This window comes from Myotis brandtii, unplaced genomic scaffold, assembly GCF_000412655.1.
Source record: "Myotis brandtii unplaced genomic scaffold, ASM41265v1 scaffold324, whole genome shotgun sequence".
In the NCBI taxonomy this organism is placed as follows: Eukaryota; Metazoa; Chordata; class Mammalia; order Chiroptera; family Vespertilionidae; genus Myotis; species Myotis brandtii.
Genome location: NW_005362439.1, coordinates 620,263 through 635,105, shown reverse-complemented (window position 1 = coordinate 635,105; position 14,843 = coordinate 620,263). Strand labels below are relative to the sequence as shown.

At 40.8% G+C, this 14,843-nt stretch overlaps 1 long non-coding RNA gene across 1 annotated transcript in view; it reads right to left on the bottom strand.

Annotated features, from left to right (window-relative positions):
- Window positions 1–14,843, bottom strand: part of LOC106726851 — a 43,844-nt gene that overhangs the window by 21,759 nt on the left and 7,242 nt on the right. Inside the window, exon 2 of the long non-coding RNA XR_001362966.1 lies at window positions 13,700–13,814. This is a non-coding gene — a long non-coding RNA (uncharacterized LOC106726851). The remainder of the gene's footprint in view (window positions 1–13,699; window positions 13,815–14,843) is intronic.

The window sequence follows — 14,843 nt, the reverse complement described above, 5'->3', positions numbered from 1 at the left end:
GCTGCCGGGCTGCCAGAGGGATGTCTGATTGCCATCTTAGGCCCAATCCCCTGGGGAGCGGGCCTAAGCCAGCAGGTGGTCATCCCCTGAGGGGTCCCAGACTGTGAGAGGGCACAGGCCGGGCTGAGGGACCCCTTCTCCCCCCCGAGTGCACAAATTTTTGTGCACCAGGCCTCTAGTAATATTATAAAAATAAAAGATTATATGTGCTATTTACTAACAAAAAATCCATTTAATTCATAAACCATGATATTGTCTAAAGTGATATTAGAAATCAGACCCATATACCTCCTAGATAACTATACCACCTGTACACACACACACACACACACACATACACAGACGGCCTACTCGCCTACATCGTTCTGAGGTCTGTCTGAGTCTTGTCTGCACACCTAGAAGGGGTTACCCTTGCCTAACTTGTCACACCTCACTCTGAAGGCATATTACATGGACATCAGAGCAGAGACCTGAGATGTATGTATGAGAAAAGTTTCAAAAGGAAGGGCAGTTCCCATGGCCTGGTAGCTCAGTTGGTTGGAGCATCGTCCTGATCGCCCAGGTTATGTCAGAGCACATATAAGGAACCACCACTGAATGCATAAATAAGTGGAACAACAAATCAATCTCTCTCTCTCTCTCTCTCTCTCTCTCTCTCTCTCTCTCTCTCTCTTGCTCTCACTCTTGCTCTCTGTTCTCAAATCCATAAATTTAAAAAATTCAAAAGGAAGGGTAGTTAAAGCCAAGAGGACTGAGAGGAAAGGACTTAGGGACAATGATGTGAGTACTAAGGAGCAGCAGAAGAAAATAGGTGGGCACAGGGTGCAAGAAAACAGGCAAGAATGGGGGGGGGGGGGGGGGGGGGGGGGGGGGTGAAATAGAATAAAGATCTGGTTCCCACAGAAAAGACACTTTTCCAAATGGCATGGGCTGGCATGAGCAGAAAAGGAGATGCAAACAGAGCGAATCAACTTCACAGAGACCAGGTTTCGAGGGAAAAAGAGCCCAGCTCAAGAAACTGATCCTCTTTTAGAGGGAGGATACTGGGGGGGCGGGGAGGGGAGGTGCCACCTAATCTGCAGATGCAATTCAAAAGCAACATCAGTGACCCCAACACATCCTATATAATAAAAGCCCAGCGACCATAATGGCGCCCCTGCCCACAGGCTCCGATCACCCCATGGCGAACGGGTGAGTGACGGCGGGGTAGGACTAGGGACTGGCGATAGGAACCGGGTGGGAGGTGATGGTGGGGTAGGACTGGGGACTGGCAAGTGGGCGTAAGATGGCCCTGATCACGGGCTAGGCCTAGAGATCCTACCCACGCATGCGCTGGGCCTCTAGTATAACATAAAACTCTGGGTGAAGATACTGGCTATTTGGACATGGTTCTCTCACCCAAGCTCATGAACCTCTTCCTCCCAGGAGGGATACACACACAGAGAAGGATGCCCAGTAACTTGGCTGCTTCTTGGAGAGCGTTGACTGGTACTAGAAGCCCTGAATTCTACAGGGAAGCCTAACTAAGGCCCATGTAACTACTCAGACCACCAGGCTCTTAATCACATTAATGGTGACACTCTAATTGAGTTTCTATCAAGCACCATCACAATGTCTTGTCTTCATTTGAAGCAATACCAAAAAATCAGGTCTTCCCTAATGATCAGAACTAATTTGAGCAGACTTGGTTTCCATTTTCTTGCTCTTCCAAACCACTCTCAACTACAGATCAACCCCTAGCTGAAAGCATTCAGTGGCTCTGTAATACCTTTAAAATTTAGTACAATGTCCTTTGCATTCAACTTCCTCTACAATCTGGCCCCTGTCTTTGTAGTTTTCTTTTCCTCTTCATCATTGCAATCACTCAGTGATCTAAAAGATTATCTGACATTTCCAGATCACACCATGCAACCACCACTCCAGACCTTTATTATGACGTTCCCACTGCCAGACATGCCTTTACTCATGATCTTTCAATCAAAATCCTACTCATCTTACCAGGCACATAGCTCCCATGCTCCTTACCCCCCTGAACTCCCATCAGAATTAGCCTCCCTTCCTGTCGGTGCCATAGCAATTTGTTTTGACCTTACTTGGACTTCATTCATTTTTGCCTTGTATTAGACACTGTTTAAATCTGTCTTGATTGACATCTGTCCTTATAGGTGGGAAGCGAATGAACATTTATTGAACATCTACTGTGGGTGCCATGCACTTTCATAGACATCATCTCATGTATCCTGTTGCTAACTTGCAGTAGCGTGCTCACACATTTCAGGTGTTCATAAATGCTGGTTGTGTTACTCTACAAAAAGATCACTATGTCTCCGTTAGGGGACTTGGAAGAAATGAGAAAAAGGGTGAGACTGATCAACTCAGTTGGATGGCCTGGAGCAGGGGTGGGGAACCTTTTTCTGCCAAGAGCCACTTGGATATTTATGACATCATCCAAGGGTCATACGAAATTATCAACTTAAAAATTAGCCTGCTATATTCGGTCAAACATTTAATTAAGTCACCCCTAATGCTTTGGCAGGGCCGGGCCAAATAATTTTGCGGGCCTTATATGGCCTGCGGGCCGGACATTCCTCACTCCTGGCCTAGAGAAAGGGTGACAAATATTTAGTCTTTGATAAGTTTGTGTTAGAAAAATGCCCTAGCCAGAAAAGAACATCTTTTTCCCCCCCTTATGCTTATTTTTCTTTGCCTCACCCAGGAACTCTGAAAATCTCATCTCTATTCTGCCCAGAGCCAGACCTCATCAGACTCATGGTTCTAATTCCATCACTAATTGTCTGTGGACTTTAAGCAGAATGGTACCCCTCACTTTGTCTCAGTTTTAACTTGTACTATAAAATGGGGAGTTTGGGGAATTTGGACTTGCATGATCCCAAGGGTCCTTCAGTTCCATAAAATCCTAAAATTCAGTGTTGAATAAGCCTATACTGAATGCCTTGGAAATTGACTTATTCTTCAGGCCAATCTGTAAACACCAAAAAATAAATGGGACATTATGTAGAGAGGGCAATAGATCAGTGAATGTTTTCTCTGTGGGCGCATCTGGGAGACAGTGGGAAAGCTGTCAATCCATAAAAGTATATTTTCAAGGGATTTTAAAATTTATCCAAATGGATACCTAAATGGGAAAAACATCACTTGGATACTCCCCATGAGGGGTTACCTTTGCTATTGTTATTGTTACTGGGAAACCAATAAGGGTTCATTTTAAATACGTTAATCTTACAATGAAGAATTTCATTAAAAAAATCCACAGACCAATAGAGTTCAATGAACAACGTTAGCCAGCAAGTTCTCTTCATTTACATCTAACATCTGACTAATCATCCAGAAGGAGCTTGTTGACTACATGAATAAGTAAATTAACAGTGTTTGCCTCAACGTCTGCAGGGGCAGAGGAAGAAGGTAACAATTGATTTTTGTCAGATAATCAATGAAAGCACCTCACTGACTGCTTAATAACCAGTTGATCTGAATTCAACTATTGTTTTCAAAACCATCAACTAGACTGGACTATATACCTCCCCCCAGGCAGGGTGAAAAGATGCAGTTTATAGATAAAGCCTGTGCATATTCAAAAAGCAACATAACCTTGAGAACGTTTGGCTTGATTTTGGTGGGGCCTACCATGGATCTCTGCCTCCCAGAGGTACCCGAAATCCTTTGTCCCCTCCCCTGTCAGCGAAAGCCACGAATAAACAGGCTCTTTGGCTGCTAGGGTCAGGGTCAAACTCACACCTTTGTTTTTATCAAATATTTACTTTGTGCAGTTCTGAAATTTCCACTATGATTGTTTTACCCAGGGCTGTATAATAATGGATCTCAAATGTAGAAATGCCATAGTGGTCCCAATAAAAAAAGTCCCTGATTATATAAAGACTATTCATTTGCTGTAAGTAAAAGGTATTTATTCTGCAGGGGGGAAAAATAAAAGAAAAAAAGGAGACCAAGAAATTTTTTTTTTTGATTGGGTACTTTTGGGGATAGTGGGGCTGGTATTATGTGAAATTCTGAAGAAGAAAAAAAATATCCAGAAAGAAGAGGGAAAAGAGAAACAAGGACTAATGTATATTCCCCAGTATAATATATTTTTAGTGAAAACAGGGGAGATGCAGGGACCTTCCGGCTAAATACAGTCAGTTCTTCAGCTCTGAGAAGGCCAAACCAAGCCAGTCTACAAAGAGGGGCACAGTTTAGAGACCAAGGCTGTGAAATCGACACAATTTTTTAAAAAGGAAAAAGAAAACCAAGTCAGTTAATAGAATTTGGGGCAAAAAAAAAAATCAATGAAATACTTTTTAAGATCAATTTCCTCATACATTTTCGTATCCTTTTTTTAAAGTTTTTTTTCCACGACAATGAATGCCTTTCAAAAGTATTTTATTTACTGCAGATTTCCCCCCAAAACAACATTTCCCCCAAATCTATATTTTCAATATATTAATAAAATAGGTTCAACCTTCTTGTTTGGTTTTGTATATATTGCTAGCATTTTTTTCCCCTGAAAGTTCCTTTCCTCAAGTTGTATTTTTTTTAATTCAGGGTATTTAAAAATGATTACAACTTTTTCAGGGATTGTATCATTATGGAATAATTAAGATTTAAAAATTTTGACTATCTTTATGATTCAGAAATCCCTTAATCCAATTATCAGGGTAAAGGAGAAACTGATCTTTCCCCCTTTCAATACTGATTCTAGTTTGGAAAAAAAAGAAATCTCTTTCAGAGAATACTGATTTCTATATTTACCAAAATATAATGGGCAAATTTAACAGCACTGAAGTTTTAAATAAGCTTGACATATCAATTTACAAAATACCTCTTGTGTATAAATTTTGAGTTTATGTATATGTGCTCCTGCAGACCGGCACAGAGAAAAATGTCATTTCATATTTATATTATATGTTTAAATCTACCTCAGATAGTCCTCTAACTTTAATTTCCTGGGGGTCAGGATTTTTTCTTTACTTTTTCTTTTTCCCTTTTTATTTCTTTAATTATCCTACTATATACATATTATTTTCTTCTTGCTCATTAGCAATGTTTTAATGACAAAGTACTAATGACAGTATAGTAACAAGGAGGTTCGAATGATATTACCTATTGCTTTCCTGCTAAAGATCTCAAGGTAGCTTACAAAGAGAAAATGAAATCAGTGCTCTTTCTCTTTTCACAGGATTTAGAAATTTGACAATTGTCTTTTTTTTTTTTACATGATTCTGATGCTAAAGCATTCCAGAGAGTGCCTTGTCTATGTCATTATTGGGATTTCCCTATATTCAAGGATAGAGATGAACATTTTGTTGAAAGATGTCTGAAAGGGAGTCAGGCACTGATAGCACAGATCCATGTCAGTCTTTTTAAGGAGACAAAAGGGTGCCAGGTTTATCTCAGACTTGAGAGCAACCTACTTTTGAAAACAAAACAAAACACTACCCTATGTCAAAAATAATGTCAATATGTAGCTTATTTATGTGGTAGACTCCACTTTAATTTTAAATGAAACTCAGAAGAATTCATATCTTCTAGCATACTAGTCAGCCAGCATGACTATGTCTTAACATTAGGATACCTTCAGATACAAATGGTTAACTTCTGCCTCCTAGGTGAGACGTGTGCCTATGTGCCTGTGTGCACAAAAAGATAACCATAATGAAATTACCAACATGTGGACGGATGTCCAGTATGCAACTTCAGGGTTTTGGTGACATCACTCAGCTAAGGTGTTAGAATAAACTCCCTGTCGCTCTCTTTACCCTGTCCCCTCCTAGTCCCTTTCTAACTAGTGTCATATTTCTCCCTCATCCTTTCAGGATCTTTTAAGATCACAGCCTCCCTTCCCTGCTTTCAATAAATATATATTAGCCTCCAAGAGCACAAGACATCAAAAATATAATTCTGACCCCCTTGAAGAGAAAGGAGAATTCACAAGCATCAACCTCCCTTTCTAAATACCATAAAAACCTCCATTTAATGTAAGATAGCTTTATAAACCACCCCCCCCCCCCATAAGGTTGCATATTAGCAGGCAGCAGGAAGAATGAAAAAACTTGTGTATATGGACATCTATCTTAATCACCTCATGTTTCATATTCTCTTTTCTATGGCAGACATAGTACATTTAAATGCAACAGGTTGGTGGGCATGATGCAAGGTATGAGAAACAACGATTTGTGAAATCTTGAAAGAATATAATTTAGAGCAATTCTGTAACCTGGGTTTTCATATTTTTTTTGGATATATGATTTTTTGAATTATAATCATTCCTGGAGATTTCCATAAATTCCATTTCATTATTCTCTAATATGACTCCTGAAGCAACTGTCAGAACCTACTACTTTAACTTATTTAAGGTTCTCCTACATTGAAAACAACACAACAAAAATACTTTTGCCAAAAAGCAAACAGTAAATAAATGAACAGTTCCTATTAATGTATGTATAATTAACTTTTTATAAGTATGACTACTATAAATAAAACAATCTATTTTGATGTGTTATAATAACGTCTAAAATTTTATAATTCTTGCAGCATATACAGAAAGAAAAGAGATAGGAAATGAGCTGAGTACTAAAACATAAACTCCTAAAATTTATATTAGTAAAAAAAAAAGTGCTCTTCGTTTAAAATTGTATCTGGAAAGATATTTTGACTAAAAATTATATTTATAACTACATTATTTTCAAATTAAGAAAGGAATTATGAATAGTAGAAGAAAGCAGCATATCTCCCAAAAATAACCATATTAATGAAATTACATATCTCTGTAGGAAGTTGTATTTATTTTGTGCCACATAAAAATTAATATTTTATATTAATAAACAAAATATCTTAGCTATTGAACTTTGGTTAACTGATAATATTTACTGGGATAAATTATCTTTAGTGTTGTAGACGCTACAGAAAACAAACAAAAAAAGAAACAAAATTTCATGTTAAATCTCAGAGTAGCTAAGGGGTAGTTCACTGAGAAAGAAGATTTTCAATCATAAAAAAATGTATAGTTTATTTTGAAAGGTCCCCCCTTTAAAAAAAAAAAAAAAGATTTCCCTTTGCTCAGAATTCTAAATCATCATGAAAATTAAATTCAAAAGTAAAAGCTCATCCTAAAAGAAGAAGCTTATATCTGTATTTTTAAAGTATTTGTTTGTTATTTAAAGAGATATCAACTGTTTTCATGATTGCTTTGTATTGAAATGCAAATATTTCTTATGAAACAGGGTTTTTTGTTATTTTTCTGGATAAACTTCCTAAAAGGGAAATATCTATGAATTGGAGGTTTTATAAGTCTGCAAATACATGAAAATATTAGATTAGTGTTACTGACTAAAATGTTTTTTTTCCTTAATATTTTCATTTTAATTCTTTGACATGTTCATTAGCAAAATTTAACTCTGGAAGCTATCAATAAAAAAATTTTCTTTCTTTTTGAAATTGTATTATAAATGACAGCTTCTGTGCTCCCTTAATCATATACATATATTTTAAAATTTAAAAAGACAGTTAGGCATAAGGAAATTCACTAAGGGGAAACTGTCGTCCTCTTTTATGTAAATATGACTTCATTAAACGTGGTGTTAATGCTCAGAAGGTGGAAATCTAAAGGATCAAGTTTGGAGGTTATATCTGATTCACTCTTCCTTTTTAATTAATTTATAGGCTGCCCATTTGCTCATTGCCCTTCAATCGGCTGAGAAATAAAAGAATTTTCTGGACAACTCACTTTGGTTCATAGAACCCCCACCTCTAGCAAGTAGGTTTTATGCTCTTTTTCTTATCCCCAACCCAGTGCTCTTGCCACAAATTCAAAGGGTAAAGGAGACTCCTTAACTTAAAAAAAAAAATGTATTTGATTTTTTTTTTTCTACTAACCTAAGATCTGGCCTTAAAGACAATTTGACCCTGGGCTTAAGACTGCCTTACAGGGTTAATTTGCTTGTTGAGATATTTAAGGGATCAATGCAGTATATGTAAATAATTACAATTTGAATGACCAGCCCTGAGCAAACTCCCTCATGTTCTCACTACGTATTTGTTCAGCTCCAGACCAGTTCTCTGACCAATTCACAACATCTGGAAAATCATGGTATGATCCAGACACTCCTTGATTTTAGATTCATCTTTGACCTTCTGACTCCTAGTGACTTAACCCTTCTGCTTCCTTATTCCTATTTTCAACTCTCCCAACTCATCCAGGGCTATCTCTAGTCCTGGCTCTGTAGGGACCTGTCTTACTAATAACAGTTCATATCAGTGAGTCCATTCTACATATCGGAAGTAGTTTACTGACATCTCATTTCATCTTCCCAACAGCCTTATGAAATAGGTCCTTGAATATCCCCATTTTACAGGTGAGGAGACTGATTCAGAGAAAGAATTTGCTCAAGGGTAAGCAGCTGAAAAGAGCAGAACTGGGGAGTAAAACGAGGTCTCACTGGCTTTCTCAGCCATTAGGTGTTACTGCTTCCTCAAATTATGCTGCTTTGATCCTCCCCTTAAAAGGCTACAAAGAAGAGATAGCAAAGGGCCACTTTATAGATGGCGTTTGAAATGTTCTTGAGCTTTCTATTGTTTTTTTTTTTAATTATTGTTTTAAAGAAAGAGAAGTCACTGAATAGAAGCAATTAAAAAGTCTGTGCAGAAGGCTCCAGTCTCAATAAAAATTAAATAAAATAAATACACAAAACCAGAAAACCATATTTTCCTTTCCCTTTGAAATGTCTTTGAACGTGCTAGACAGGTTCGAGGGTACAAGTGTGGCCCTGGCCCTTTTTGTCCTAGTGCTACCCAGAAAACATAGAGACCACATCAGATTCTGCCCATGACCACCCCTGCAATTTGCAGCCAAGACAAAAGAAATGCCTGATAGGACAAGTTAAGTGCATCAAAGAGAGGCGAGTTAAGATTGTTTTGGGGAAGGGGGGGGGGGGGGGAGAGAACAAAAAAGGAAGAGAAGACAAAAAGATTTATAAGCCTGGGCATAAAAAATGAATCTGGAAAAAGGAAAGAACAAAGGTAAAATATGGGTGGGGCAAAAGTAGGTTTACAATTGTTTATATGGAAATTAATACTATCATTAATAAATAATAATACAAGAATAAACTCTGTATTTCACATACTCACAATGTAAACCTACTTTTGCCCCTCCCTGGATGTATGAAAAGGAAAAAGAAAATATCATTTATGACAGCAAATAGTGTTATCTATTCTTGTCCTTCTATTTTTCCTTTATTCTCTCCTTGGAGGGAGTCATTTAAGCTCTGAAAATTTAGGATATAAGCTGAAAGTAAAAAGTAAATGGCAAGTGTCCTAGGCGAACTGCTTTTTCCCCCTAATCAAAACTTTTAAAAAAAAGTATAGAGTGATTTGCAAAAACAATTGTGATTAAATTCAACAGATTTTTAAAATAACTTAAAAGAAAGGAATTACAGGGAAATAAAACTACAAAGAGATAATCTTTGTGTAGGGATGCATAAAGGAGAGAAAAAGATTTTCCCCTCAGCTCTTCTGATTTGCTCTAGCCGGGTAATCCTGAGTACTGGCAGACTATGGAGCAAATGGACAGATGCTTCCAGAAAAGATTATCTTTTATCTGTCATGCAGGGGATAACTCTGGCCCTATGACTATTGATTCTGTGATCCAAACCTTGTATAAACCTTGCTATAAGTATCAAGCAGGAAAAACCCCACACTAATAATAATAATAGTGATGATAATGACAATAACTAACATTTATGAGCACTGATGAGGTACAAAGCACTATCTATGTATAATCTCACTTAATCCTCACCAGAACCTTATGGTTGCTGTCATTATCCCCATTTTACAGACGAGGAAATTGAGAAAACATAAAGAACCAGTTGTACATAGATGGATTTTCTATACTTGAGGCTCAGCAGCAGCAATCTGCTGCTTTCTTGCTTCAGTAGAAATACACACACTTCACCCTGTCCTCCCACAATCTACTACAAAATCTTTGCAAGTGCAGATCCTAATCTGGGCCTTTCACTTCCAGGGTAACCCCCCAGCTAAGACTTCCACTGGTGGTGCACCCTGGGAGTGTTGACTAAGAGCATCTAGCTCCCCCTGAAAATAAAGTTTACATCCGTATGGACCCTTGCTATCGTCAGTAAATGCCCTTTGCCCTGACAGAGGCCTTTCTCATTGCCAGGAGGAACTCCGAGGCCCTGCAGGAAAGGAAGAGCCTCTGAAAGGCTGGGAACTAGGAAGACACCTTTGCACAGTGACCTCTCCGTATCCATTTTGGGCTTAAAGACTTCCAATTTCTCCTTCACTGACTTGCTGCCAGAAAGCCCCTGGCTGTGCTATGTAGAAGCAGTCTGGACCAGTCAACCAGACTAACAATGCAACAAACGCACCATTCCTTTCCTTCTCAAGGAATCCCCACCCCATCTAGCTGTGACTTCCCCTGGACTTTGCCAAGAACACGCAGAACCAGGCTAGCTTGGTCATTGAAACTTCTCATCTGCTTCTGTCCCTCAGCTCGAGGCCCACCTTGCCTTTCAGTTACTCGTTTTCTGTTCAAGATTTATTCTAGCCTTTTGCTAAGTATGAACTAAGTTTTAAGTATTTGTTCTCAAAGCGGGGCGGGGCGCAAAATGCTTGATGAAAATGCAACAGAATGCTACTAGGAAAAAAAAAAAAGGAACAGCTAGAAATCAAGATTTGAAGATGCAACCTAAGCTTCAAACTTTGATATTGTAAAATACAGGCCTTAGAGATTAACTAGATCAGCGGTTCTCAACCTGTAGGTCGCGACCCCTTTAGGGGTCGAGCGACCCTCTCACAGGGGTCGCCTAAGACCATCGGAAAACACATATATTACATATTGTTTTTGTGATTAATCACTATGCTTTAATTATGTTCAATTTGTAACAATGAAATTGGGGGTCACCACAACATGAGGAACTGTATTAAAGGGTCGCGGCATTAGGAAGGTTGAGAACCACTGAACTAGATGAAAAAATGTTAAATTGGGGTTCGTGGAGCCTAAGGAAGTCATTAACTCCCTGAAATTGTATGTAAAATATCTGTGGGGTTTTTTTCTTGTTTTGCTGTTCTGGGAAGAAGGTCCATAGTTTCATTAGGTTATCAAAGGGAAAAAATTTTACTTATATCTCCAATGCCTAAAATAAGGCCTGATATACAGTAGGGACTCAATAAATATTTTTTTTTTAAAAAAAACATTCAATGTTTGTTGAATAAATGGATGGTTGAAGGGTCTGAGCTCTAACGCATCTAATTTTATAGACGGAGAAATTGAGTCCTAGAAAGGATATAACTGCTTCTTCAAGGTCATGAACCTAAGTAGTCAGGACCTAAGTAGTAGGATTAGCTGTTTTAACTCTTTCCACTGCCAGTTGGTGTTTTTTTGCCTTTTAACTTAATCATATCTTTCACTCCATTTCATTTTCCTTTTCCCAATCCATTTCTTTTTAAGCAAAAAAAAAACGCATCTTATTTCCTAGTTAGAAGTTGCCAGCTAGTGCATATCCCAAAGGGGAGGTGGGGGAGCGAACAGCAGGAGAGTCTATGGAAAAGGCCACCAGAATAATTTGTTTGAGATAGCACACACAGCACGGCTATCATTCCTATGTGCTGAGGACATGATTAATATGGTATCGAAATGGCTGTGGTTGATGGAAATATGTAAAGCTAAACTAAGTGAAGTTAGATCTAGGGGGTGGCAGTCAATCTTAAGCTTAAAATTGGCCAGCCCAAGCAGCTTTCCTATGAGCAGGCCTGCTTGGTTGAAAGCTCCTTTTGAGGACCTTCCTTGCTTGTAAAGTAATTAGGAAATCCTGGAGAATTCAAAGCAGGCCTTCCCTCCCCTCCAAACAGTTCACAATCAAACCCAGCAGACAAGAAAGGCGAGACTCAAACTGCCACCCAGAGGAGAGGGCTAGGGAGAGGGCCTAGTCCTCACAGAGCTGCTCCTAGGAGAGATTTTGAAAGAGAGCAAGGGACGCATTCTGTGACACAGCAAATTTCTTGTGCTAACAACTCCCTCGGCAAACTGAGGCCAACAGGAAGACTCTGAGGTCTAGGACATGTCAGAGGCAAGGGAGGAGAGCTCTTCTTAACCTAGTGATACCCCCAGAATGCTAATTACTTGCAGAAGATCCTTTCAGTAAACTCTTCTTTGAACCACCCCCCCCCCCTTCGTAAATGCAAGTCATTTTGGAAGGGAATCTGTTACAATGCTCTGGGTTGTGTTTATGGATTATCTGTATTATTTGGTAGTGGTAGAAAATGTTTAGTGAGGAAGAAAGAGCCCAGAGGAGACAATAAACAACCGGCGTCTGAGCGAGCCCCAGCTGTGTGACCTTGATGGAATCACTTAACCTCTCTGAACCTCTGTTGTTTGATTTGTAAAACAAAGGTTTCAATTTACATAGCCTCAAAAGCACTTTCCAGCTTTGGCATACTACATATTATATCTAAGTTTGAGGTTTAACCCATGGACAGGTTTTTCAAACATGATCAGAAGAGATTGCCCTTCAGCTAGAACAAAACAAAACAAAACACAAAAGTCCTCCCCCCATGTTATTTTCTTAGATTTCTCTTGCAATTGAGATAGCAATTAAAGGGGAGAGGGAGGGATGTTAATTTATTGAATGAACAGCAACCCTATTGCTCTAACATGATGAAAACTTCAGAATCTTATGTTCAAAGGGGAGTTTTTTAAAAAGATAGGCTCAGCCAATGATTTGAAGACCTTACCTCCACTTTCTATGGTGGGATTATGGAGGATTTGAGCCAATTTAGTTATTATTTGGGTTCCACTCTCAAAATGTAGACATTTTACAAAATCTACGTAGCAGTCATTTCATTAATAGAGCAAATGGGCCTGTTTTGTGATGATCTGGAGGCCTTCCATGCCATGTGCTTCAGTTCGGCCATGAGCCTCAAGTTTCCCTCAAAGATTGCTAACAGCTTCCTACATTTTGCTCACGTAACATCCAGGGATTAGCCAGGTCGCTTAGTTTCTCCCTTCCTCATAAATCTAACAACCCTGGGGTTTCAAAATTCCCTGCCAAGCTTCGGACTACATTCCCCAACAAGAATCTAACATGACACGGAAGCTCAGAAAGGCAGCTAAACAAAAGCTCTGTAGCAAAGGACTTTGCAGGTTAATAGAAAAAGTAAATGTATTTCGAGTTTAATGTGTTCCCTTCAAAAAAAAAATCCATAACCTAAAACTTCTATCTATCCTATGCTGAACTTCAGTTAAGGAGACGTAACTCAAGGATTCAGTTTCCTTGGAGAAACTGAACTCAGCAAATGACCCAACTCTGCACCTCTCCTGGGCCCCTGAGAGGCCTGAAGTAGCCCCAAAAGTGGGGAGTGGAGAGCAAACTGGGAGCCCCACTGAGTGAGGCCTGCTCCCCTTCCTAATGGGGACTTGGGAACCTCCAAACACAAAGGCCCAGCTCCTGATGGGGATAAGACAGGAAGGGGGCCTGACTCTGGGGGTACTGTGTCTTTCCTTATGTCATCTATGATGGGTGCCTTCCTTGCCAAAGACTAAGCCATTGAGGATGGTCCTCAATGTTGGATCCTTGGCTTCCCTGTGTCTCATCCCCAAGTGGGGAGTGTGTGTGGAGGCCCTTGGGCCTGCCTAGGCCAAGGGGCGGTGGGCCGAGGTATCTGCACTCACCTGGGATGCCAGAGCTCACTTGACTGGACCCTTCAGCTCCTGTGACCTCTGAGACCCCCTCCTCCGGTGGCCACCCCTCATGCAGACCTCCAGGTGTCAGGACAGGTTTGAGCACCTGAAAGGACAAATAGATGGGTAAGGTTACTCTGCTGGCTCAGAGGAGAAGGGAGAGATTGGGGGCAGGGTCATTTTGTAGGAAATTAAGGGGAGGGGAGGCTGAAGGGGAGGGGAAGGGCAAAAAGGCACACCTGGGCCACGGGCTACAAGGCAGGGATGCTGATGCAGGAGAGCTTTTCAGAGGTGCCCACAAGGCCTCCCAGTTTGAGAAGCGTCTGGGACAGAGAAGAGGGTCCTGGTCTGAGATGGAAGCAAGTGTGCCCAGGACCTTTGACTCCATCCCTTCCTTGGTCTCCAGCCTAAGGCAGGGAAGGCAGAGGGACTCAGAGCAGCCACAGGGCTTGGAATGAGGATAGAAGGGGAGAAAAGGCACAAGGGGACGAACGCTGGCTCTAGCTGGGTAGGCGAGGAGACCCAGAGGGAGCAGCTAAAAGTGGGCCTGAGGGGGAAGCATGCAGTAGCCCCCAGCCTGGCGCAGCCACTAGAGGGCAGGTGGCGGGGAGGGGGCTCTGCGGTGCCCTCACCCCTTCCTTACTCCAAAGGCAGTCTGGTTTTCTCACACAGGCAAAACCTAAGCTAGTTGACTGGGCTGGGAGGACCAAGTTTTTTTTTTTAGAAGCAGACTGAGGTGGGGAAGGGTCTCCCTTCCCTATAGGGGCTCTAGGGGTTGGCATCAGGTGCAAATGCTTGGAAGTTTCCATCAGGCCCTTGATTAACTAAGTGACAGCGTGGCTTTTTTCAAAAGCGGTGTATTAGCAGTTTGAGGGTTCAAAGAGATGCCCCCCCTCTTTGCCGACCTTCCCCAGCGAAGGCAAAATGGGGAGAAAGGGCTTGATCAGCTCCCACTGGCCCCAGGCTGACGCAACCGCCCTGAGGAGGGAGGGAAAGACGCACAAAAAGCCACAGGTTTTCACTCATCGTGAAGGGGAAGGGGAGAGGGTCTTTGCCTGGGGTCCCACCCGGAGTGAGACACCCCTCCCGGGAAGGCCCCCACCCCACCCCTGACCCCGGGCGGGAGGGCAGGCGG